General features: G+C 40.1%; 1 protein-coding gene across 6 annotated transcripts in view; it reads left to right on the forward strand.

The window, feature by feature from the left end:
• The first annotated feature begins 2,513 nt into the window (after window positions 1-2,513).
• The window catches only part of LHFPL2 (LHFPL tetraspan subfamily member 2), a 117,592-nt gene continuing 101,543 nt past the window's right edge, over window positions 2,514-18,562 (forward strand). For all 6 annotated transcript variants that reach the window (XM_039567831.1, XM_039567833.1, XM_039567828.1 and 3 more), the window contains exon 1: window positions 2,514-2,709. The gene's annotated coding sequence lies outside the window, so the exon portion shown is untranslated. The remainder of the gene's footprint in view (window positions 2,710-18,562) is intronic.

The raw sequence follows: 18,562 nt of genomic DNA on the forward strand, positions 1-18,562 counted from the left end.
ACCAGACAGGCTGCAATGGGGTGAGACTATCTGTTAGCCCAAATCAAAATGTTCTAAGGCATGGTTGCCTCTTGTGTGACATGCAATACTGTGAGTCTGTAACAAGTTTCTTAAAAATTTATCATAGTGTTCCATGGTTTATCATTTGCTTATTATCAGATATCATCATTCCCATTAGTAATTACTTTATCCAGTGGCTAAGCCTGCACATTACCACTAACTGCAGCTAGCAGCATTGTGTAATTGTTCCTACTGTGTATTTTTAAATAGCAAACAATTTTTCAACAATTAATGGTGGAGGAAGAAAAGGCTGCTGCTGCCACTGGATCCCCTACTGCAGCAACCATCACAAGATCAATCTTTATATCCAATCTGTTAATTGCTGTGAGACTTACTTGTGGTTTGGACACATGTGGGTATCTATGTTTAAAAGCTGACTTCATAGATGAAAATAGGAATGCTTTAATAATTATTTTCTTTCACTCCCGGTACACCTTATTAAATCAATTAACATTTCACTTTATCTTTTTAGAAGTTAATAGATACATCTTTTTAAGAGTTAATAGTGAGAAAACTGATGTTTGCTACATGCATATTTGCAATGCAGACTTTATACATTTTTTCACATTATTGATGTAGTATCATGGTTCTATCTTTTTGAAACGGCATGGACCATGTATCTATTTCAGAGAAAAAAACTATCCTAAAGTATCAGACCCATGTATTGTGGGTATTAGCTCAAAGTGCACTCCAAAACTGGAATGCAAGAGGCCTCATAGCTTTTTGAAAACTAATATGACTACTACATTAATTTTGTGTTATCGAATAATGTTGTCAGTGTGCTATTTGTGTGAAGTCTCTAGGGTTAAAATATTCTTTAAAGAGATGTTTATTTTTGCACAGACCTATTGAGTTGTCTCCTATTGTATGTTAAAGTAGCTGCTCTCAGAGGTCACAGAGAGTTCAGCTTTACAAAGACACCCTTATTTTGTAGAAAATGAATTTTCAGACTCTCTAATGGGAACATTCAAAAATGTCTCTAATAAAACTTTTTTTAGAATGTTTCATTTGGTGACTTGTCCAGAAAGAAGAAAAGTAATGTAAGGATACAAGTTTGGACAATAATCAGACATGAAAGCATATGCTCTGTTTTCAGTAAGTGTAGAGAGTTCCATATATTTTTAATGTTTCTGCCATAGGAACATAATTCTTGGAGTTTTGTATTTGTTTTTTCTTCCTCAACCTATGTACTTGGGAAAACATTTACTGACTTTTGGTTTTCTGAGCAGCAGACACAAATTATAAAAGCACAGAACCAGCAACTGGGTCCAGTCAGATGGGCTGTGCTCTTGCACAGTTGAAGACTTTGGAGTCCCAAGCAGTCAGCAGGATCAGCCTGCACTGATTCCTCTGTATCATGACAGTAGAAGGATAAATCAGTCCAAAGCCATAGCTTCGAGTAAATGCAGTGTTTGTGAAAGATATCATTCTGATAGCAGTGAAAAAAGAGCTCCTTACTTTTTCCCAAGAGGACAGCATTAGCTGCAGCAAATCAGGTTTTGCACTGGTGTAGCACTTCATTTATGTCTCTGAGATACTCAGAATGATTTATCTTATTGACTAACTTAGCAACTGGTTTTGTCTATTCCAACAGGCAGTTCCAATCTAGCAAGTGAAGCCGACTGAGATGAGCTGTATGAAGTTAGACACCTGTCATCCACTTAAAACGATCAGCATATTACACAAGGGTGCAACAGTGGGGGATAGCAGAGGCATGCAGAGACATGTCCAAGCCTAAACCTTAATTTTCCCTGCAGATGCTTTAAATGAGTGTCACTGCTTGTAAACATGTATGTGCTTGACATTAGACATCTCAAGATACTTTAAAAACTGCAAAGTTCTGGAAAAGCCTGGGTCATCAGAATGTTGCTTTGAAACTGGAAGAGTGTTAAATATAATTTTGAAGGGAGATCGGTGGGAAAATATTTGTTCTGAGGGGGAAAAGTTCGAAAACAGAAGCATTGTAGGCTTTTTTAGACATTTTGTTGCTATGTAAATAGTATTTCCGAAGGTCTACACCAAGAGGAGTTTTTGGAGACAGGAGTTGCTGTTTACCATTCCTGCTTTCCATTCAGTGCATCCACTATGGCTAGGTCTGGTGGGGCAGACTGTGATGCGAAGTACGATAGGCTATACCGGGCCTGGCACTGCCAGTCGTGCAGCTCAGTCCGTTCTGAGCCTGTCTGTCGGACGGGGCTGATGGAGAACCCTTGGTTATTCGAACGCCAGGATGGCGGGGCACTGGTTATTTGGGCTATTTCCAGAGACTCTGTCCCCAGCTGTGACAGTGACCAGGGCACACCAGCCCGCCCATGGCCGCGGTGCCTCCCTGTCCTGGCCCGGCTGCCGCCCGGCCGCGCTCCGGGCGCTCCCCGCGGCCGACGGTGTGGGAGCGGGGGACGTCAGTGTGAGGGGGCCGGTCCTGGGCAGGGCAGGGCGCCCGCGTCCCGTCCCTCCCCGCCCCTTGCCGCGGCTCCCTCCCTCCGGCTGGGGGCGGCCGGGTCGGCCCTTGCCGGGATCCCATTCCTCCTCCATCGGTGGTGCATGGTCGCGGCGAGAGCGGAGGAGGACGAGCCCGGCGGGGCGCGGGCCGGAGGCGGCGGCAAGAGCGGAGCGCCAGCGCGGAGGAGCCTCCTGTGCCCGGCAGAGGTGAAGCGGAGGCCCCGCTGAAGTTGTGCAGGGTTGGGAGGACGGGAGGGAGGACGGGGACCGCTGGCTGCGCTTCCATTCATTGCCCGAGCGGCGGCCGGGCTGCTGCTTCCCCCGGGCCAGGGCTGTAGCCTCAGGGACAGGCCGGGGAACAGCCGCGGCGGGACGCGGCACGGCGCGGAGGTGGCGGCAGGGACGGGGCTGTGGCGCCGGCGAGAACCGCCCGGCAACCGCCGGGGCAGCGGCGGAGCGGGAGGGCACCCGGGCGCCTTGCCCGCGCCCGCCGGGCTGCCTCCTTCCCTCGCTCCCTCCTGCCGCGCTCCCGCCCTCCCGTCCTGACGAGCAGCCGCTCCCGGCAGGACGCGGCTCTCCCCGGGCAGCGGGCGGGGGTCCGCGGCGCCCTGGCCGCGCTCCGCGCACACGTCCGGCACCGCAGGGCGGCGGGCCGGCCGCGCTCCCTCCGCGCTGTAAGGAGCCGGGCGGGGCCGGTGCGGGCACCGCCTGTCGGGGGGCCCCGGTCATCTTCGTGCGGGACGGGCAGCGGGGGTAGCGGGAGCCAGGCTGACCCCGGCCGGGGCACCTGCAGACTCTCCTCGGGGGGATGGGAGGGCGGGGGCTTCTCGACTCTCCACGAGCTGCCTCGGGGAGCGAGGTTTCAAAACTCACCTAGGTGCCTTCACATCTCTGACGAGTTCTTCATACCCGTCGTGTTTCTGGGACCAGTTTTTGAGGGAGGGATGTGTGTGTCCGTGTGTCTGTGAGAGTATTTTGGTTTTTAGGACCCTTCAGGGAAGGGAAGGAAGTAGGTGATACGGGTTACCGGTGCACGTTTTTTGGTAGTTTAGGTGTCACTCCAAAGGCACTCAGTAACACACCAGAGAGATTGGATCCCGTAATTCAGAAGTTGTGGGCGCACTGGAGAAACATCAAGTAAAACAGCATGGGCTGGCAGTGCTGTGTCCAGACAAGTGCACACACTCCCAGTACCTGGTGGCAGAGCAGCAGCATTGCACCATCATTGTAAGTTTACACCAAGCCAGAACTAAGCAGACGAGACACTACGAATGTGTGCATCCTAATGAGAGATGTACTAATAAGGATAAGTGAGCACAGTTACAAAGCTCCAGCTGACCTAATCCAGAAGAAAATATTAGATATGTTAATTACAAGATTGGGCTTTCTTAGGGAAACATTCTTAGGCACCATTACAGATCCCTTAAAGAAGATGTCTGCTTGGTCCCAGTCCTGCAGTGGGTTCTGGCTGTTCAAGCTCATACCTGTAAGTGACCCTGTTGTTTTCATGGGTTTGCTTTGGTCACAGAAACCTTATGGTACTTTTGGTAAGTCATAGAGGCCTAAATTTATGCTGTGCACAAAGAGTTGCTAATTAGGAAATGTCAGTGACATTCCACTTTATTTTTCTGAATAAAACATACTACAAAAATATAATCCAAATTAAGCCCTAGGACTTTCTTGAGTATTTTATCCATGTTCATGCATTGTTAGGTCAGGGTGTAGGCAGACTGTTAAGGCAGTTGTTAATGAGAGGTTTTTATCTCAGACACAGTTTCATGGGACCATTGCTCAGTTTTTCAATGCATATGCCTGTTGCAGCCACTCCAGCTTTAATCACATTGCTGTTTTCTTCACAGGATTTCTCCCTCTGAGTCATGGAGTGGGTTTAATCAGTATGTAGGAAATTGCCCACTTTATCTTTTTGTTTGGTTAATCATCTGTTTTTATTAAGCATTCTGGGAAATGTTTGCGTGATGATATACCCGCACATCAGGCAAGTAGTAGTAGTGTGTCATTTTCTTTTATGACTATGAATCTCTGGGAATGGATGTACCATTGCTGTGTAAGAATGTTACAGTTAGTTTTGTTACTTATTTAATCAAAACATATTTCTTCCACATCTTCCAAGACACTCTTGATTGTGCTGGGCTGCAAACTTAGGATCAGAAGTCCTGCTGGCAGAGACTGAAAGGAAGCCAGTAATTGCCATGATCCTTTTTCGTGTTCTAGCTTGTATCTGTGAAAATTGCTTGTGGTGTTCTGTAATACAGAAGGACAATGACTTATTAACTGCTACATGTTATTGCATCAGCAGAACCTGACTGAGCTGCAGGTGACTGTAGAGTTGGCAACCAGGCAAGAAACCCAGTATTTTATTTTGCATAGGGTGTAGACATTGCTGTTTCAATAATAATTACATTAAAATGAGGATTCATTATTTCATTATTTTGCTGAGGGGTTTGGAGAACAGAATTATTATTCATCAAAATTTGTGTTTCCAGAATATTATACTTTGTTAGACATTTAGTATGCATTGGAGGGCTCCCCAGTAAAAGAGAAGTGGTGGTTGTGACAAGGGGATGTGTTGAATACAGGATGGTAGATCCTAGCTAATGTAAGATTTCTGGTAATTCACTATGGGCAGAAAACCAGTTTCTAGAAATTTTACCCTCAGCATCTTAAACCCAACTTGTTACAAGACAAAAAGGAAAGAATCTTTCCACACAGGAATAGCCCCTAGTGAAGCTGGTGTTTTCCTCAGAGCTATTTATTGAAGCTTGAAGTGGGAGGGTGAGGATGGCTGCTCTGCTGTCCTTAATTGTCCTCACCTCCTATGCACACACGCGTGTTCATGCCCAGGCACAAGCACACACAGCTCCTCTTGTTGGCTGACCCTTCGCACCATCCACCCTGCAGGGAGGAGAGCAGAGCTCAGCTTCTGAACTGCTGGTGGCAAGAAGAGAAGCCGTTTTATGTCCCCATTCTGTCCCTGTGAACAAGGGCTTTCTGTGTCTTCCCTTGTGCCGCCTTCCTCTGTGTTTTCTGTGCCTCCTTTCCCTCACAAGAGTTCCCATTTCTCTGCTTTCTGCCTAGGGGATCAATCATTTGGGGGTGTCAGCATTTTGAACTCATTTGGGAACAAGGATAGAGGTGGCAAGCAGTTGGAAGGTGTTACTGGCTCTCAGAGCCCTTTTTTGATGCAAAGACAATTGCTGGTGTGATCGTAGTTGACAAGTCTGTTAAAATAATACCAAAGACTTTTGCTTTGATTATTTCTCCCTTCTGGCTTTCCAACTTTCTTGAAAATTGACAGGATTCTCCTGAGTTGTGGTGCCTAAAATCTGCCCTGGGAAAATGGAACTAACAGGATATATTCTTCCAAAATCACTGTCCTATATAGAGATGAATGGGAATAAAGCTGAATGTAGGGCATTTGTAAAGCCAAGATTAAAAAAAGTGTTGTTATCCCTTGCCTTTTAAAATTGCTCAGGAGATGTGGTCAGATACTGTGAAAGCTGTCTAAACAAGTTCTATTCTTTTACTGTCTTTTAAGTAAAGTGATATTTTCATGTTATACTGCTGACAGAAGGTGATGCATTTTGGAAAATAATGCAGACCTGAGGTCTTAATTTCTTTTTAATTTGCCTTTGTTTCTCCTAACAACTCTAGGAGGTGAGACATTAACTGTGGATAATAATCAGAGAGTAATCAATTTTCCTAGAAGTATTTTCCTAAAAGATATTTTTGTGGAAGGTAATTCCAAAGAAAACTAAATGCACAATGGAAAAGTAATTAAATTATAAATTTGCTGCAATGGCAGATGACTGCAAATGTACCCAATCTATGTGAGTGGGTCCAGAATGTATCTGAAATTCTGAACGATGGCAATATATATAACAGTTGGACAGTTACAGTATCCATGGCTGACCATAAATAAATCACAGCAAATGATATTTAGAGACTCTTGTGCTGTTCACATAATCAATAGGTTCCAGTTTCTGATTCACTGATGTAAGTAATTTAAAAAATCAAACAAAAAACCAAGAAAAGCATGGTCTGTTGCTAAAGATTAGTTTCTCCAGTTTTTGTTACCTTCTGGTTCTCATAATCATACTGTCTTTTTCAGCTTGGAGCTCTATAGTAAAGTTAGATGTGGGGTCTTCAAAGAAGAATCCAGAATATTTAAGACATTGCTGCATGGGAGGAATGCTGCAGCAATTTGTTCCCTAAAACATTTCTTATGTATTTTGGTTTAGATGTTGTTGGTTGGGGTTTCTTTAAAGTTTCTCTGAAGCCCATGGTGAAAACACAGGAACTAAATGATAAACCATGAGAATGAAATACTATAAAAAGAGGAAACAATGTCTTGGAGAAAGCATCATTTTATGTTGCAGCCAGTGAGAGTACTATAAGAAATGAACCCAGACACACCAGGAGGGCTTATTTTAGCTGATTTCAAATTTTTCCATTTTCACCTTTAACAGCTTCTAGTGCTGAGAAACAATCAATTGAAGCAATATTGCTGAAGCAGCTGTACAGTCTCCTTTGTCATTGGTGTCACTGCTCTATTTCAAATTTATTTGTCTTAATACTGTCATCTTAAAGACCATGAAGGTATTTTTGGATTGATGTGTTCTACGTGGTATCTAACATCTTACTGGTGAATATGTCTTGGATTTTAATTACCCATTCAGAAGTAGCTTTAGAGTTCACTAAGTGATCTTCATGCTTGCTGACACCTGACATTGCATATGTTGTATGCCTTCTTGTACATAATTTCTGACAATTCACCAGTAAGTATTTATGTTGTCATTCTGTTCCAGATTAATAGCAGTAAGTTTTGTAGATAAAATAATATACTATGCTTTAATAGTGCAATTGATACTTACCTTAAAGTTTGACTGTAAGTCATCAACCTTTTCATTTTGCAGAACTCCTTTTGATCCCAAGTAGGTTTTTCTGTTAAGGGTGCTTTAGGAGAAAATCCTGTGAGTTTAGTGCTGGTAGAAATGGTCAGTATGGTAACTGTAGCAATGATAACTGGAGCCTGGTCTAAACTGAATGTTGCATTGCTTTATTAAAAGTGATACAGTTTTTAAATCAGCTTCATGTGAGCAGTGTGACTTCTCAGGGTGGTTGAGACTTTGGGTAGCTGTGACAGAACTTTCTTGGTTCAGCTTTCTGGCATAGTCCCTTAAATCTGTTTGGAAAGAATCACCTGTGATATGGGAATATCAATTCAGTCTATTTATTTGATCTTCTGTTAAGATTGCAGATAGGGTGCCAGTTGGTGCCATCTGTGTTTATAGATTTTGCAAGAGTATTCACTGGGAGATTATGTGGAAGCCAAATCAGTTTACATACATCAGTGAATTGCAGCTTGCAAGGCTTGTGTCTGGGATCATTGTAAACAGGTTTTTCAGACTTTTCATTGAAGTTTCATTTGTCAAAACCTGACCTCATCACTGAAGTGTGTGGTGGTGATAAAGCACCAGTGTTGTATGTTGGTAGATACACTTGACTTTAATGGTTATGTACTCTTGTTTGTCTCTTAGCATGTGCATATTGCTTCGATACATCATCTGCAGATAGTAAGTTTGTGGAGGGAAGGCTGTACCAAAAATACTTTCATATAAAAGGGTTTTTTATTAAATGTTTAATAAGTCACATATATGTATACAATGCTGTAAATACAGTTACTGTTCCTGCAGTTAAAGTACCTGTAGAAGAGAAGATGCTGCAGATGAGAGTACATTCATTCTGTCAGATATTAGGAGTTTAGTGATGTTCTGGTTTCAGCTGAGTTAGTTATTTTGCTTCATAGTAGCTGGTATAGTGCTGAGTTTTGGGTTTAGTATGAGACTAATGTTGAGAACACACTGATGTTTTCGTTGTTGCTGAGCTGTAGTCACACCAGGTCAAGGACTTTTCAGCTTCTCGTGCTCTGATAGCAAGTAGACTGGGGTGAACAAGAAGTTGGAAGGAGATGCAGCCAGGATAGCTGGCCACAACTGACTACAGGAATGTTCCACACCAAGTAGCATTGTGCTCAGCAGTAAAGCTGGGGGAAGAGGAAGAATGGGTTTGCGCTGATGGTGTTTGTCTTCCCAAGTCACTGTTACCTGTGATGGAGCGCTGCTCTACTGGCGATGAATGAATGCTGGCCTGCCCATGTGAAGCACTGATTGAATTCCTAGTTTTGCTTTGCTTGTGTGCAGTGTGCATGGCTTTTGCTTTACCTATTGAAGTGTCTGTTAAAGTGTCTGTATTTAACCCATGAGTTTTATAATTTTTATTCTTCTGATTCTCTCCCCCATCCCCATGAGGGAGAGTGAGTGACGGTCATGACAACTAAAGCAATATTTGTATAGAATATCTAGACGGAATTCTTCATGTGCAAAGAACAGCAGCATCTTTCTGCACAACTGTTTAGTACTGATGAATAATACCTACTGAATTATGCTTGAAATATAAATATTGAAGAATATCTTGTGCAAATACACTAGTTCTTGTAGCCTTCGATGAAACTTATTTCAGAAAATAAGGCAGTAGGTATACATGGTCATCTTGACAATTTTGGCAATTGTAACTCTGTTTCATAATAGCCACCTGATAAAACCTGAATGTCATTCTGCACAGGCAGGTCTGAGTAATTTAAAGTTTACAAGAAAATTTTAAATGCAAGCTGTAGTCTAAATATGGCAATGTATTCTTTTATTTTGCATGTTGAAAATAGTAGCCTATATTTTAATTTTATATTCAGTCATATTTGTGGATATGCTTCTGTGCTCTTAGAAAATTGTTTTAAGTTCAACATAAGTGGTGGGAGAAATTTGGCATAATAGTAAAAGTTTCATGAGTTCTTACATCTCTTCGCTCTCTCTCTCTGCATTGATTTTTCTCAGGCTAGTTTTTTCTGGTATGGTTTACCTTTGAGAAGTTAACAAAGGTCTCATTTTTCTCTGTTTTAGGGGCTTTTTAAGGTACTAATAGACATAGTACAAAATAGCTGGTGTGTAAGATACTCTACAGACTGCCCAGCTGATTGTGCTGCTGAGATGGCAGATCATTTAGCAGAGGTATCCAGTTTGCAGAAATGTGCATGAGGTTCGTGTTGGCATACATGTTTATTCAATCATTAGTCATGATCATGACTGCATAAAATCAGTGCAATTACGTTCAACCAATTGTTACCTCTAAGTGGCCCAGACCACATTCCATGGCAGCCCTGACAGCTTGAATTAGAGCTTGCCTTTTATCGCAGCCGAATTTGGAGTACAGAAATATCCAGCCTTTCTTGGGCTTGGTTAGTGCAAGAATGGTACATGTTAATGTGAAAGAGTAAAAGTCCAGTTTAAACCAGAGCTTTAGGAATATTATAAATTTTTGGTGCTTGACCAGCCCGGATCAACAGTTTACCTTATTTTTCTGTTGCTCATTGCATTCCTTGCACAGTAGATAAACAATCTCTAATGGTGCATTGGGACTGTCTCACATACTCATGTGCACTGTATTCTGCACACTATGCCTCTGCTTCCCGATCATATTTAAAGAATGTCTAGGCAAGGTCAGAGAATAGAAGTCCAGATTTTCAGCAAAACGTCTCAAGCTCTTGGCTGGTGCTCCCTCATTCTTTCCACAGGCTCCTTGGATTTGGGCAAGGAAAGAGTCTCAATAAATACTTGTGAGCAGGTTGTAGCTTCTTTTTTAATGGGGCAATCAACCCTGTAGCTCCCTTTAACCCCTCCTTTTTTATTTTGTTGTTGTTAAATCACTGAGAAGAAGAGGTTCTGCCTTACATCCCAAGAAGATCATACAAAGATAGGACTAGAAGAGACCTTATGGTGTCATCTACCCCATTCTTCTGCCTCAGATTAGGGTCATTCATATATGTCATCTGTGACTTGCTCTAAGGCACTCAGTGCTCTCCCTTACATCATCAGGACATGTGAAAATTTTCTTTTTGTGTTATCCAATTCACACCTTTCCTGTAGTAATTTAATACCACAATTGCTCCTCCTACATCTGTCTAGGACAAAGCAAGTAATTATTTTTTGTATATTGTGTTTCACTAACTATGGTAGCCTGCTGTTTTTCACCTCACAGGTGCTGGGTTTTGTACACCAGTTATTTTTGTTGCTTTTCTTTGGGTTACCTTTTGTTACTTCACATCTATGTTGTTTGTACAGTTAAAAATATGTTTGTCTTGACACTTTAATGATGTAGAGTAAAACAGAATGGGATCCTCTTCATACTTAATGACATGATGAAGATCTTCTTTTCATCACTGTGACACTCTTTCAGTGGTTAAATTGGTGAGGAGAAGAGACAACTGGGATGTGATGACACTTTTATAAAAACATGAATGGCATGGCAAGGGGCTTAGGGATAAGTTGTTCATTTTCTCTCCCAGTACAAGAACTAATGAGCATGAATATGAAACTAGCAGGTGTTGGGTTTGGAAAAGCAAAAAGAGGGTTTTGTCATGCACATATATTAAGCTGTGTAACTCCACAAGATGTTGTGGATACTGAAAATTTATACCAATTTGAAGTGAAACTGGACAATATTAATGGAAAAAAGAGTCTGTAAGGGATTATTAAATACATAAGCATAACCTCTGGCTTTGGAAGTCCCTGAGCTGCAAATTATTGGAGACAAGTGTATTTGGGGAAAGTATGACTAAACGATTACACTATTCTTATGCTCTTCCCCAGACATCTCCTTGTGGCTGCTCCTGGAGACAGAGATACTGGGTAGAAGATTTGACCTGGCATAATTTTAGATTTGTCCTTTTAAATTTTAAAAACTCAAGACACATTTTTCTATGAGTTAACAGCTCAGGGTAGCATCTGCAACCCTTGTACTTTTTAGACCAAAAGCCTTCAATCCATTTTCTGTATAATTTAAGACAGAAGTACTTTCTTAATAAAACACAAAGATTACCATGAACATTTGTCTCCTGCCAGTTGGCGTCAACTGCAAATTATGTTTCATTTCAGTCATGCTAAACTGCCAGATGAGATAATACATATTGTCTCATTTAGGCAATCTAAGCAGCTATGTATGTAATCCTGACTTATTTTCTCCTACGTGTGTGTGAAATTGTATTTAATATGAAAGTTTTTCGGTTTTTTGCCCATCTCTCTTCTACTGTAGATACATTTTAACTGCTTACATGAACACATGCTACGTGAGATTCCCTGTAGAGTTAGAGAAAAGACTGAAAGTGTTTAAGTCTCTGATGGGGACAGAGCATTATAGAGGGAGGAGAATGTTGTGTTATTCTTTACCCTACAGACACTTATTTACTTGATTTAGATTGTTGATTCAGTGGTACATCTTTAGGGCACTTGTCAGCTGATCAAAACCCACAACCACACAATGCAAATGTCTCACGTAAACATAACTTTTCATCCCCAGTTTTAATGTTAACCTTACACTAGTAGGTTTTCTGTTCTGTCAGATATTGTTTATCTCTCTGTGACTCTGACAATACCCAAACAGATATTGTTTGTACTTTTTCAGCTGATGTGAAGTCGGCATGAATGCAGCATCCTGAACTCAGGCAGACTTGGCAGAAATGTGCTTCTGTCTGCACTTGCTTGGGCTTAAATTTGTATTGCATGGTGATCATACAGAATAGTAATGCACCAAATGGTAATCTGGCATTAATGAAGACACAGCCATGTGTTGTACATGCCTTTTTTACTCTTCTGTCATGTTTAACACATTTTGGCTGGCTTTTCCAAAGTGAGTGTGGGAGTTAAATTAACAGTGCTTTTCCCTCCAGACTCTATCTGTAGGCTTCTTCATGTTGTACCCCATAAAAGTTTCCTCTATTCTTGTAATACCAAAGAAACAATTTTATGTTCCTCTTCTCACTGGTTTGGGGCATGAGGGAAAGCAATTTTGCCAGGAGGTGGAAAGCCTGTGCAGTGATTACAGTGGCAGTGAGTGTGTTTTATACCAGGTATTAGGCTGTTCTGTGTTACTGGTGGTTGAGTTCCCAGATTTATCCTGTGCTGCTGCAGTGGAGTCTGGGTTGAAGAGGCAAGGATTGTGCAGGTGTTAGGAAGCTCCTTCCTGAGCCTCTGTAGTCTGTAACTACAACTGCTGTTGGGGTAAATTGATCATGCTTAAACTCCATACAGTTTGCTTCACATACCAGAGTGGGCTTTATTTGAAGTGTGTGGCTTTGGAGGTGGGGAAGGAAAGGCAACATTTCGGTTTGTGTAGGTGAGGCTGTTGAAGTTTGTTGTAAGTAACTGTGAGTGCTGTTTTGTTATTATTGGGATGTTTGTATATAGTAACTACTTTGATCTCTACACACCAAGTGAACATTAATTAATGTTACTACAGCAAAGTTGTTTTCTGACTGCCTTAAGAATAGACTGTAGGAAACCCTAGAAGGATTCTTTTGCTCAAGTATCATCATTTGATACCTGCAAATATTTGGACTGATGATGTATTTGCATATGGCAAATAGAATTCTCTTCGCTGAAGGATTATTAAAGCTGTGCCAAATTAAATTAGTTACAGTCAACAGCATCACAGCTGGGTATTTTGGAATTGATAAAGCAAACTATTCTGTTTAGGCAGTTAAGTTTTCCAGCTCTTCTGTTGGACTAAAACACCTCTTCTGTATGGACAGAGGAAGATTCAGCTGTCTTTAACTGATTATAATTACAAGTGTGCCAGGTAACATGAAGCTACTCTTTAGATATCTGACTGTCTTTTAGCTGAAGAATAATGCAAGGTTCTTTGCCAGAGATTCAGGTATTCAAGAAGCTCATACTTTATATGTGATCTGTGAAAACAGTTAGCAAAAAAATAATAACCTTTTTAATGGTTTTTCTCCATTTAGCCTTTTGCTATTGAGTTATGCTGAAAAAAAAAAGAAAAAAAAAGAAAAATGGCATTGTATCTAGGTAGCTATCACAATTGATTGATTGTTCATTGACCTCAGATATTTATTGAGTAATTTTTTTTTCCCAGTGAGGATGAAGAGTTTGGATTTGATTCAAACAAACCAAATAATTTGGAAAACAAATATCTCTCTTTACAATGTACCTTCTTTTACTGGAAGGACTGAACAAAGACTGATCAATATCAGTACTATCATCACTCAGTTGTGTTCTTCTGTATCTGATAAAGTGAAATGCTATTTAGAAGCACTGGCTAATTAAAATCCAGTACATCAGACTTCTGTCTGTCTGGACTGAGGCATAATTTGTCAGCTGAAGAGAGCAGTATATGCAGTATATGTATAGCCATAGCCATCTTTGCAAATGTGTAATATACTCCACATGATGTCCAAAGGTCTTCAGATGTTACGGCTCATATGAGGAAGGTGTTGGTCTGATAATTGAGGAAAGAGCAATTATAGTGTATGGTAAAGTAGTTTGTGGTCTGGAGGGAAACAAGATTATCTACTTTTTTTTGGTGGGCTGTCTTAGACCATTAGGTGTCCTTCCTCAGTCAAATTCTCAGAAGTGTGAATTTCTTTTGTAGAAAGCAGGAGTTTGTTTCCTGTGGTTTTCTGCACAGCCTCAGAAGCTCAGAACATCACTATGTATCTTCTTATTTAGAGAGAAAGCAGGTATGGTCAAACATTTGGTTTTTTCTAAAGGAACTGTAATTTGTAAGAATAACAAAAAAACCATTACATTAAATAGGAACAAATAAGCACTGGCTTACTATACAGAGATGTTTAGAAAAGTCCTGTGCTTGGGGCACTGTAGTCATAAATAGAGGAGAAGGCAGAAGGTCCAAGTGACAGTGCAAGGGTGGATATTAGGGCTCAACAGATGGGCTCCAAAATCTGGGCTCCTCCTGGCAAAACCTGCAGATCTCTCACCCCAGTGGTCCGCCTTTGTGAGCTTCCTTGCTCAGGACAGGGAGTATTCTGTTGTCTTTGGACAACATGTTGATTTTGCTTGAGAGAAGCAAAGAGTATATCTCCTAATCTGTGTTTATCTCATTGCCTGATGATAGAAATAGTCTGTGTGCTGTCTTGCAGTGAAGCTGGTGTCCTGCTTAAAGAATAATAAATATGTCCACCTACCTCGTCTGTCTGCTGCTCACAAATGACAACTTGATAATGTCTCTTTGCTGTACACCACTGTTCTGGTTTTGCATATAACTCCTCGTAGCTCTGAATTTAACTAGCTCAAATTGTGTGTTTCTGTTGTTTTAACATGTGCATGCTGTTACTTCATTAATGGTTTAGTAATGTAGTAATAGTCTTTGTGAACCAGGAGAGGAATGGAAGTTGCTGCTCAGCATTGTCCTTAGTGAGTAGAGGCTAATTTTAAGCTTTGAATCTTAATTTTTCCATGCATACTTTATTTTAGTTGTTTCCATTTGTGTGTGTGTTTTCATTTGACCGAGATAAAGATTTAAAGTGGAAAACTACTATATATGGCTGTAGTCAGCATAAACCTGTTTATGCTTCAGAAGCTTAATTTTTTTTTTCTGTTTTTTTCCTCCTTTTTTCTTTGAAGTTCAGATATCCTCACAGTGGAATAAGTGATTCAGTAGTTGGTCCATCCCCGTGGATTATGGATCTGTTGAGAGCCAAGTTTTTGAGTAGCTCCTATGTAATCTATCTTATTTTGAAGACAGGGTACCTTTGTTTTTCAGAAAGGGCAGACATACCTAACCTGTCAGCCAGCTGGAGGAGAAGCAGCTGTTGAATGAAAAATTTCATATTCCTTCTTCTGTCATTTAACATGATCAGGAAGTAGTTGGTTTTCCTTTTCCTTTGCATGTAGGTTTCCTTTGCATTGTAGGCTGGCACAATATGATCCATACCCACTTTTGTGATTGCTGACTGTGACTCAGAGAGCTTTGTAATTCTGAGGGCTTTTGCACCTTGAAGTTGTAAAAAGTAAATGAAGCAGCCAACAGAAGATTTGGTCTAAAAATCATTTTGTTTCTCCTGTTGAATTGGATTATTGAGAGTTCAAGCCTGTGAAGAGGCCTGTAGCTGTTCCTGCATCCTCAAATGCCACTGGGATAGCTGGCATTGAGTCTGGCAATGGTAATAGTTCTTGAGGTACTGGTAACCATTTGGTGAATGCCTCTCTCTCGTTTTCTGGCCATACGTAAGGGATCTGAGCATTGCCCCGGGTGGGTGAATTGCTTCATCACTAATATGTGTGACTTTCTGGAGGGAGTGTGTGGTCTAAGAGACCTCACAGATTTCCTGGACATGGCCCATACTGTAGTTGTGTCTGTTATTTATTATATCCTTTCAGAAACAGAAGATAAACTACTTTCCCTAATGACTATGTTTTTTCATATGCTTAAATGAGTTTCTGCCTGTAGGGGGGTGATATTTTGGCTCCCTTTCACTTATTTTTCTGTGTACTAGTGTTTTTGCACAGCTCAGCTGTAAGATTGACCACCTACACGTTGGTTTGTTCCAACACAAGATACATAGCTGTTTAAATCTGTGAACAGTTAAATTTTTAAACATGTGTACTGTCTGGAAAATAGTATAAAAGCAAATGGTTGTGTGCTGCAGTTTTTATGATATTTAATATTTACAAGAACATGATTGTTTGTTACATTGGTAACTTTTGAGATGTATTTTGAGTCTCACAAAAAATCAGTCGTAATTTTATTTGATTGGACTTGTGAAAAAAGTAGTGTTTGACCATAACTGGCATGCAAAACAACTAATACATGATTTTTTAGGACAGAAATCGATGAAGAAAATATCATCAGATATAGACATCATAGTATCATCCTTCTTTCAGCATTAAGTAAATTAAGTAAGAGGAAGAAGTTTATTAAGTTTTAACTTGAAATATGTTATTTAATACTATGCAGCTACGCAGTTTAAACTAAAAAGAGAATGGGTCTGAAAAACCTAAAAACTGTTAAAAAACTAGGAAAATACCTAAGATCTGAGTTTGAGGTAGTAATGAAAAAAGATGAGTTCCCATTGTATGCAAAAATACTCCAGGGGCCAAGAAAGGGGAGGAAAGAAAAAGTGTTTCTTTCCTGTTCCATAAACACTTCTTTGGCCTGGAGTACATTTACATTTGTTTGAAATGCAGGCATTTCAAGGTACCTGTTATGAAGAGTTGTTGATGGACTCACAGGAATTAAGAAGAAAGTGTCAAAAGGATCAAAGGGTTGGTGGGATGATTTATGAGGAAAACAAAACTACTCTTAATGGCCTTTTTGAATAGTGGTGAAATTAGGTCAAAGAAGCAAGGTGATAATGAAATGAAGAAAATGTGGGCTGTGTGTCAGTGTTACTTTTTATGTTGAAATAATTTTCTCTGGAACTGTTTCCTATCAAATACCAAAAATTGCATTAGTCAGAAACAATAAAATTAAATAGGATGCTTTGTTCAGAAAGCAATGCTGTAATGAACAGTCTTGCATTAACCTAGACTGAACAGACTGTTTATCCCTATCTCCAGTTTCTGAGAACCATTTGTGGGGTTTGTTTTGGTTTTAGATGAACTTTAGCTTCATTAGTGCTAAAGTTCATTAGTTCTTGAACTTGTGTTAGAAGTCATAATGGAAATATTTGCTGAATATTGATTTTAATATGCAGAATCTACTTAGATGTGTAGGTTTATGGTTAACCCTTTCATTCTCCATGTCTGGGAAACTTTCATGTGTGATGCTGTCAAGACATGGTTCATGTAATCATTCCCTGGAAATTTTAAATGTAACCAATAGGCAGTGAAGTACATCAAACAAAACAAACAAATATGACTTCTGCTTTAAAAAATAGGGACGTGTTAATACAAAGTTTTTTGAACAAGAGGAATAGCTGAGCTATTTCCATTCCTTTTCCAAAACCTCATAACTATATCTCTTATGAATTAATGAGTATTGCTCACAATAGTTCACAGATAACTCAGTGACCAACTGAGTTTGTAGTCATACAGTCTCCTGGTGTTTCCTTAAGAGGTGGGTTGGCATGCTGCCAGGAAGTGTGGTTTATTAAATTAATTATCCATGGTAAATGCTAATTTTGAAGTTATGAGGCACTCGCTTACTTCATAATTTTAGGAAGCTTTCTGTGATTCTGTCTGCTTTCATTTATAGTTTTGCATTTACAGTTGGTACTTTAGAAAGATGAATGTTGCCCCAAAAACGAACACAATTAAAAGTTCTAAAAGCAAAGTTAGCTCATTCCTTTTTACGGTTACTTTATTCATTGCATTGTTGAACTCCTAGGCTTTTAAATTGCATGAGTGGTTAGAGTGGGTTGACTTTTAAAGAAGCAATCAAATCCTCAACTTATCCATATTCTAGCGTGGCTGCTACTGAGAAAAAGTGCTTCTAAGAAACCTCAGTATTCTGAAACATAACTGAGGGATATTGTTTTGCAATTAAGAAAGCATGTACAGTATCAGTTGGTCTTTCATTTATAGCTAGGGATTTTTTTAATGTGGAAATTTAAAGCACATTCTGTGAACTAACAGTTTTATTTTAAAACAGACTCCAACAGTGTCTTTGTTTTCCTCTTATAAACAGATGATGCAAAATTGGATTTAAAATTGGATTTTCCTTTGTTTTGATAGGAACAGAATAGCAGAAAACTGAGTGGTGTCAGTTTCTTGATAAAATTTCAAATACTGATTTTTGTATTGAAATTATGCCTGTTAAATGGAGCATCTGTCTTGTTTCAGCTGAAATGAAGATAATTGCTTCAAAAGAGTGCATGTTCACTTTGGTACCTTGAATTTTTTATGTCTCCTACTCCTGTGAGTTCCTCAGAGTCTGTATTTATTATTCTTTTAGTCAAGTAATAAAGCTTATGTTAACCATTTGAGAAAGAAGTGGGTGTAGATAATAGTGAAAGGAGAGAGATATGTACTCAAGAGATCTGTTACAGTTCGGGGATTTTTTTGTTGTTGCTGTTATTTTGTTGTGTTTGGGGTTTTTTTTATGTTTTGTTTTGGGGGTTTTTTTGGGTTGGGTTTTTTTTTGTTTTTTATGGGAGTTTGTATGGGTTTTTTGTTTGTTTCAGCTTTTGGGGGGGTTTGGTTGGGGTTTTTTGGTTTTTTTGGGTGTTTGTTTG

The sequence above is a fragment of the Corvus cornix genome, chromosome Z, assembly GCF_000738735.6.
Source record: "Corvus cornix cornix isolate S_Up_H32 chromosome Z, ASM73873v5, whole genome shotgun sequence".
NCBI classification, from domain to species: domain Eukaryota; kingdom Metazoa; phylum Chordata; class Aves; order Passeriformes; family Corvidae; genus Corvus; species Corvus cornix.